The sequence below is a fragment of the Monodon monoceros genome, unplaced genomic scaffold, assembly GCF_005190385.1.
Source record: "Monodon monoceros isolate NGI ecotype Baffin Bay Population unplaced genomic scaffold, NGI_Narwhal_1 Super_Scaffold_7, whole genome shotgun sequence".
Taxonomy (NCBI): Eukaryota; Metazoa; Chordata; class Mammalia; order Artiodactyla; family Monodontidae; genus Monodon; species Monodon monoceros.
This window is the reverse complement of record NW_021703784.1, coordinates 50,042,951-50,052,301: the sequence shown is the minus strand read 5'-3', so window position 1 is coordinate 50,052,301 and position 9,351 is coordinate 50,042,951.

Genomic DNA, 9,351 nt, shown 5'->3' with positions numbered 1-9,351 from the left:
AATGAGGCTTAGAAAATGAAATGCCTTCCCAAGGACACAGATCTAGGGAATGTCAAAGCAAGAATTCTAACCCAGGATGATCTATTTCTAAGGCCTATGTTAACCTCACTAGGCAACAGTGAGTTACTGAGCTCGGTGAAACAAAGGAGTGCTAAGGACGCCTTGTGTCCTATCTGTTGTCTGAATATTGTCAGCAAACATTCATGTACCATGTTTATTTGTGCTTTACAACCCTGTCAGGAAGTAGTTAGGGAATAAAATAGTTAGGGAATGAAGAATCTCTTTTTTTAGAGAAGGACAATGAGGGTCAGAGACACTAAGGGGAGTTTCCAATGTGATGCAGCCAATTAGTGGTAGAGCCATGATTCGAGAATGAGGACTTAACATCAAATGATGCTTTCCAGCACAACAAATACCGCCTCTTTGAGAGATAAAGCTGATGTTTATAGCCTCAAAATGCATGTGCATTTATGAAACAGACTAATCAAAGAACAAAACGTTTTTGTTTGGCAAAATAAATCTTGTGAATATCTACAAAATGGTGCTTGGCCAAGTCAACTGTTGATTAATTCATCAATAAGTTTTTCAACAGATGTGATAGATACAGGAGAAGTGGCATTCTTTGCTTGCCCAAAACTTATCACCAAGAAAACCACATCAGTGCTCAAGACCTTAGCTTTCTCATCTGTAAAGACAGAGACTATAAAGCGTTTGTGTTCACAACATAACATTAAGAAAGAACTAAAAATAGTCACAAAATATTTGATGAATTTTAAATGATCATATTTATATGGCTTATTTAGACTCTTGTTTCTTTTGTTTTCTGCCAAAACTTTTAAAATAGTAGACTAGCACATAAATTGCATGCACACACATACACACAAACACACATTACACTTGTTAGTGTTTCTGTTTATAAAATATATAAATACCATGTTTTCCCAAATTGATATTCAAATGCATCATTAAAGTTACAATTAGTAACATTTTAGTGAATATTTCATAAATTTTAGTTATTAACTAACTTTTAAGAGAAGATTAGGCAGTGTATGAAAATCTTACTCTGATTTGGTTTTCCCTTTGGGAAATCAAAGGCAGAATGTAAATATTGCTATGTTTTGGATCCATAGCTACAATACATAGAACAGTAGTTTTGCATCTGTTATACTGCCCATTGAGGATAATTTTTTTTAATTTATTTATGTATATTTTTATTTTTTTGGCTGCATTGGGTCTTCGTTTCTGTGCAAGAGCTTTCTCTAGTTGTGGCAAGCGGGGGCCACTCTTCATCACGGTGCGCATGTCGCGGCCTCTCTTGTTGTGGAGCACAGGCTCCGGACGCGCAGGCTCAGTAGTTGTGGCTCACGGGCCCAGTTGCTCCGCGGCATGTGGGATCGTCCCAGACCAGGGCTCGAATCTGTGTCCCCTGCACTGGCAGGCAGATTCTCAACTACTGCGCCACCAGGGAAGCCCCCGAGGATAATTTTCTGATTGCTTTTTATGCCTCTTTAAGAAAGGAACATTGTTGAGATAATTCTATTTGGAATTCTTCACCCCACCTCTGAGTGGGAATAAGTTGTTTGGGGATAAAGACCTGATTCTAACATAACAGCTTTGGGGAGGGAGGTAGTAGATAGGTGGTCCTTCTCAGATAAGTAGAAATGGGAGATACTATAAATACTATCCTAAGTTTTGAACACAGAGCTGCTGCTTCAGTAGGCATGAGACACATACTGTTCAGGAGGAAACTTCCAGAAGTTTCCATGAGTCTCCAGCAATTTCAGGAAATGGAGTAAGATGACTCATGCAATTAGCCTAAGACCAGGTCAAAGTATGAGAGGACTTGTAAAAAATCCTTTCCACCAAAGGAGAAGGAACACAGTGGGTGGCAGGTCTATAGTTTCCTTTTATTCTAGTTGATAGTATATGGGTCTTCCTTTTTTTTTTTTAAGAGCTCAATGCTACCAAGTGCTAAATTCATCTATAAGTGAGCTAATAGGAAATCTAAAAGGTTATCAATTATTCCAGTTAGCCCACAGAGATCATTCTGCAGGAAACACCAATGTATCAACATGTATCAACATGTATGAGACCATATCATATTAAGTAACTTATTCAAGGACTCATAACTAGTTAGTGGCAAAGCAGAGTTTTATGGCATGCTCACTCTAAAACTGAAATTATTGATTCCCATGAAGTCCTGAGTCACAGAGAATATGACCCCTGTACGGAACAAATGACAGTGGGCATGTTTATATCTTTAATGAATAAGGCCTAAAGTTTCCTTTGGTTCTAACTAGAACTCTCCAGATCTGTGCTGTCCCATAAGGTTGTTTCCAGCACCCCAATGGCTCTGATCACTTGAAATGTAGTGAGTCCAGATATGCTACAGGTACAAAATGTGTATCAGATTCTGAACATTTTCTATGAAACAATGTATATTAATAATTTTTATATTGTTTATATGTTGAAATGATATTTGGATATATTTATTGAGTTAAAATACGTTACTAGAATTAATTTTACCTATTTCTTTTTACTTTTTAAAAATATAACTACTAGAAAAAGTTTTTACATACATGGGTCACCTAATTGGAAGCACTGGTCTAGGTCCTGAAAGAATAGAGATAGATGACTTTTGCCTTTGAAGATGCCTTTTTTTTAGGATATGGCTGTTGCTGTGCTCGTGTTTTCTTTATTTCCTGAGCCATGGTAAAGCCATCACCCTGGGCTTTGGGGCTGGGAAACACCTAGTTACAATTCCATTCCCCTTCGTCCTAACTAAGAATCCTTTAAAAAAGTTAGCTGTCATCTCCATGCTTCAGTATTTCATTTGAAAAATGAGAATAGTAATATCAACCCCAAATAATTGTTATGGAAATTAAATGAGATAATTCATGCAAATTACCCAGCTCAGGGACCTGCTCCTGATAAATGCTCAACAAATGTAAATGTGCTTCCTCTGTTCCTTTTTTCCCTTTCCGTGTCTGTCACCAAAGGGCACCAGACAAGTCACCTTAATAATGCTATTTTTTTTTTCTTGCACCATGGACTTTTTTCTCCCTAATCTCAAATTTTCTCCTGTATCTGATCAACCCTCAAAATGATAAGAATATTGTTATTTTTAAGGTCAGCAGCTTGGGGATGAATTTGCATCAAAGATGAAAAATATCTCCAAGTAAATTCAATTTGTAAATATTTAGTTGTCTATGTAAACTCTGTTTTTCAATTTAGTGAACCAAATGGTAAAATTTTATGAGCAAACCAAGTTACGCATGGTATTTCTTGTTTTTAAAATAGCACAAGCTTGAAAAAAAAATGTTGCTTTTTTATTCATTTCTCTCTTCATTTCCTTCATTGCAACATCTTCCAAAGCTTGCTCAGTTTTAGAATTTGAAGAATTTTTTTAATTTCTAAAGTTATCATAGAAAGTCTATGACTTCCTTCCGGTTGTGAGCTTGATTCTTAACTAAATGTTCATACATGTAATCATTCATTCATTCATTTGATAAATATTTACTGGATACCCATTATATGCCAGGAACTGCCTGAAATGAAGAGGATATAGCATTTAATAAATCAGATTCAGTACCTGTACTTTCAGAGCTTACGTATTAGAGAGACAGACACATGTTCAATATGTAACAAAGACAAAACAATAGACAATAAGTGAGAAGACACTGGGAACTAAGGGAATATAAAAAAGGGATCTGTCCCTAGGGCCAGGAAAATAATTCCTGAAGCAGTAATGTTTAAAGCAAGACTATTGTCGACTGAAAAAAAAAAAATGCACAACCTGAAAGTTGAGAGTAATGTTTTATTCAGCAGACAAAACTGAGGACTTAAGCCTGGGACACAGCATCCCAGAGGCTGCTCCTAAGAGGTAAGAGGGAGAGCCAGAATATATAGGGGTTTTTGCAACAAAGACCAGGTAGTTGGAATATGAAAAGATTACTGTTAATTAAAAAAAAAAAAAAGCAGATATCTCAAGTTAAGGAATTTAGTGCTTTCCTTGTATGGGAAGATGCAAGAGGAGTCTGGGCTCACTGAAATCATTCCTTTGATAAGCACCTCAGCTATCTGGGGCCATTACTCTGTGTTTGCTCATCCTGAGTTTCCTCAGGGTACACGGTCTGGGGAGTGGCTGCAGTGTCTGAGTTCCCTTCAGGGCTCACCACGGCAGGGGGCGTGGTGACTGTAGTGGCTGACAGCTGCAACATCTTTTGTTTCCTGACATGGCAGGCACCATTTTTAGTTCACACTATCACAAGGAAATAGGAGCTGGTGAGACAGATATTAATCTCAAACCACAGCCACCGTTCCATATTCCACTGTTGTACCTTTAAAAATAAAATAAAATTGGGTATTCTGGGAATTCAGTTTTGACCTTGACAGATCAATATGAAGGTCAGGGTGATATGGAGTGTTCATATGCAATGAATTTCTCAAAAACACCAAGATGAAGCTCCCTATGAATAGCATCTTGCAGAAGTTATGATCCCAATCTTTTTAAAAAGAGGTGGATCGTCTTAGAATACTAAGTAAATATTGGAGTATTCTAAGAAAGGATATAAAATAAGCTTTCAGTGACCTGTTAAAATTACTCTTTCAATGGAATTTCAAGCATTATTCAATTTTTTATTAAGTAAATTAATTCAAAGAGACATTCCACATTTAGGAAAAAAAAAATCCTCTGAGGGTCATTCTCCAAAGATTGCCTCATTGAGAACATCAGACAGTAACTCATTATAAAACAGTGGAACTTTTAAAATGTGTATCAGGTTGAAACTTATTGAACACCTACTTTATGCTGGGCACTTCTATCCTAGATTATTTTAGTGGATCCTCCTGTTCTCAAACCACCCTACAAAGAAGGAATTTGTATCCCCATTGTAAACATAAGTAAACTGAAGCTTAGGGGATAGAAATGATTTGTCAAGCTCACAGAGCAAATAAAATAGTAGGAAATGTATACACTGGCCTGTGATTTCTGACTCTCTCAATATAACAAACATTAAGTTAGCAGTGACTAAATGTAGAAGGAACTGTAAGTGGCCTAGGTTGTGTTGGTATTTAGAATGGAATCTCAGATACCATTTCCCGCAGTGAGGAGTCTTCCTTCACTACGTGCCCCTGCATTCTAAAACTGCTCCTTGAAAACTGCCTCTTGAGAATTAAGGACATCTGCCTCAGAGGAAAGAAACACAGTTTTGGAAGACACATAATCAAATATGGTCTCTGCCTAAGGTCTTGGGATTTCCTCACTTAGGCACCTTAGGAATAACTGTAAAATGCATGCAAATCTGATCTTGTGGCAACCACCCACCTATTTTAAAACTCTGTATGTCAAAGGGTAAAGTCAAACCCCCTTGATCACCCTCCTGTCTTTCTCCCCTAACCCCACATGCAGATGCGCACAGACACTCAGATGCACAGGCATATACATCTTTGCTTGGCCAGCACCCCCTACCTATCCACTACATCTCAGCTTTAACTGCACTTCCTCCAAGAAGTCTACTCTAGCCGCCCAAGTAAGAATTAGATTCCTGTCCTATACACTCCTTGAGGTTCTCTTAGTTAGCCTTTATAACCTTGTATCGGAATTATATGTTTCCTGGTCTGTCTCCTCCATTGAACTGTAATGTGTAAACAGTAATAAATCCTAGTTTTATGGAGACTCAAGTATGTATACATGGGGAAGGGGCCTTTAATCAAAATAATTCAAAATTACAAATGGAAAATTAGGTGCACATGTGAATATTTAGTATGAGAAAATAAATCACATACAATTGGAAATTTTAAAAGTTGATATTATAAATATCCCATACATAGAAAAATAACATGATAATTGTACTAATTAATAGCCTAACATGCCTCTATATACCTTCCTATAGACAAACTCCTCAGTCTGACCATTTCAAACCTAGTTTTTCCTCCACCATCCACATCCTTCCGGTGGCCAGCACTAATGGAAATATTTCTATTGGATAACACTAACGGACACACACCTTCAGATCACGTAGCCTAGTGAATTGGTACAGTGAGCAGTAGGGCTTCTAGATATCATTTCCAATCTGGAGTGGTGAGTCCTAGGTTAATACACACAGAAGTGACTGTGAACCACATACATCTGTCCTCCTAAATCCAAATATGTAGTACGTATGTATGTATCTTCTCTCTCTCTCTCCCTTTCATATCTCCCTCTCTCTCTCTGACACCCATTTCCCTTAACTGGATCTCCAAAATGTCCCTGTCAACTTCAGTGCCACTCTTCTTGGGAAAAGATGTGTAGTAGGAAACCTAGAGTGTAAAGGGACACAGGTTATTATCAATGAACTTAAAATATATTAGTTTTGCAAATTTGACAAAATATGCAACCACATGACCCAACTGCTAAAGCCAGGGCCTTGGAAGGGCCTGTGAAGATGCTTAATCTTCCTATTAGCTTAAAATAAATTCACATTTGGATATGAAAGCACAAGTATTGTGTCTTTTTTCACTTTTGAATCCCTATTCCTAGTCCTATGCCTGACACGCAGGAGGCTCTCAAAACATATTAAATGAATGATTTAAATTCAGTCATATTAGTTCTTAGTCACATCTTCATAATCCATGAATTGCTTTGTGAAATAATTAAAAATAAAATTGTGAGGTGGAAGCAGGGAACAAGTCCACATTATTAATTATGTCCGGCTTACAAAGTAACAACAAACTTCATCTGGTGCTACGCGTGTCATTGGCATATAACAGGCATACCTCGGAGATACTGTGGGTTTGGTTCCAGACTACCACAATAAAGCAAATATCGCAATAAAGTGACCCACATGAATTTATTGGCTTCCCAGAGCATAAAAGTTATGTCTATACTGTAGTCTATTAAGTGTGCAATAGCATTATGCCTAAATACAATGTACATACCTTAATTAAAAAATGCAAAATTAAAAAGAAAAATCAATTACAATAGTAACATCAAAGATTACTGATCACAGATCGCCATAACATATATGATAGTAATGAAAAGCTTAGAATATTGTGAAAATTATTAAAATGTGACACAGAGACATGAAGTGAGCAAATGCTATTGGAAAGACTTGCCTTAAGCAGGGTTGCCACATGTTTTCAATCTGTAAAACAGGCAATTTCTGCGAAGTGCAATAAAGCAAAGTGCAATAAAAAAGGAATGCCAGTAGAATTATTGTCATAATTATAGTAATTCTACCACTAGGTATTCTTAAGGTACTGCTTTCCTCTCTATGATTAAGAGACGAGAGAACTTAGGTTTTGAAATACTTTTTTTTTTTTTACAAAGAATTTATTAATTATCAGAAACATGAGACAAAAGGTCATGAAAGGTAAATTAAGTTTGAGGGACCTATGCCTACCAAAAGAAGAATAGATAACAAGCTGTGATATATCCAGACGAGGTAATAACTACTCCAGAAATAAAAAGGAGTAAACTACTGAGGTAGTATGTGACAATACAAACGAATCTTCAAATAATTATGGTGAGTGAAGTAAGCCAGACAACAGGCTATATGATTCTCTTTATATAAAATTATAGAAAATGCAAAAAACTTATGACAAAGCAGATCAGCAGTTGTGAGGAGGGGGCACCAAAGGATGGAAAGAAGAGATGACAAAGGGACAAAAGGGAACTTTGGGGGGTGATAGATGTGTTCAGAATCTTGACTGTAGCGATGGTTTCATGGGTATATATCTATGTCAAAACTACCACATTAAAAAAAAATAAAATAAAATAAAAAATAATAAAAAAAACTACCACATTACACACTTTACATAGGTACGGTTTATTGTATATTAGCTAAATGCAAATAGAGGTGTTAAAAACATCAAAGGAGCATGCATTTATGGTTGCATTACCAAAATAAAACAAATATATCAGCATTATATAGCAGAGGTGCTTGACAGGGTAGAGCCATATACATCCCAGATGTGTCCTCATTTACCCAGATTTGTACATCTGCTTATGTAAATCCTTATAGTGCTATGCCAACTCCTGAACTTCCTCAAAGATTTATAAAGGGTAATATTTAGTAGAACATCCTTATCAGCATTCTTAAAGAATCCCTTTTTCTACAGTGTACTCAAGGCCAAGAGGGATTTGACAAAGCAAATAATAGCCTATGTAATGAAAGAGCAATCCTTATTCTAAAACAAATGCACAGCATTCTAAGACAAATTGATGGGATAAAGTCCCATTGTATTAGATCAACCTTTTGACACATATGACACAAGGTCATTTTAAGTGAAGGAATACTTGCTTTTTCAGAGGAAGATAAAACTTACTATTGGATTAGTCTAAAGGACATTCCAGCTACTTATTAAATACCAGGATATTTGCATTCGAAAGCTCAGCAAAATTGACTCCACTACTTAATGTTTGGAGAGGGCTTTTATGTAGATAATCTGCACCAGATACTGGGATTTCCTTTGCCTCATTTTTACTCCATGTGGAATATTAGTACATAAGCAGCTTGGTTTCTTTTAACTAATTTTCTTTTGGATAAAGGAGTTTAAATAAAATTTCAGGATGATAGAAAGACAGTCACATCTAAGTCAAGGTGCTTATTCTAATAACTGTTTCATCTGTATAAGCTTGTCTTGGTGTTACAATGATCCCAGGTGTTGGGTAAGACAGGTATGTCTTCGCATTTTATTTTAAAAATAAAAGTCTCTCATAAATTCACTACATTTTCACAATCTTCAATTTAGATTAAGTAAAAAGCCCTTCAGTCTCTCCTGTTCCATCTCCCTCTTATAGCCACAGCCTGGCGTTTCCACACCTTTATTTTTTCTTAGGCTTATACAGACAGGTTTAGACACTGGAACATTTCCATTTTTACGCCACCATTGACTTTTTAACGGTTCCCTAACACACTGTGTATTTTCGAGGCTCACTCTGAGCCTCTGCTTAAACAGTGGTCCCACTTATTGTAGCATTGTGCTTCCACAGATAAATTACCTCTTCTCTATGGATTTTCTGACCTCTCCTCTGTAGATTTAATTACTTCCCCCAAAGATAGGTATAAATAGGTCTTAGTGCATACTGCTTCTCTTGCCTTGGAAATGCACATTTTTTTTAATGAAAAACATTATTGTATAATAAGTATTCTTTACATATATTTTTTCTCCCCATCTAGACCATGGATTCCTACATGTTGGACTTTTAAAGATGATTTGCAGTTGTTTGGGATTTCCTGGAGTCAGGCAGACCAGAGTTTGAATGCTGCCTCTAACACACCTAGGAATCTGGTTTTGGACAGGTTACTTAATCTCTTAGTGTGATCTTGGTTTTTTCATATACTGTATAAAATAGAAACCATGATACCT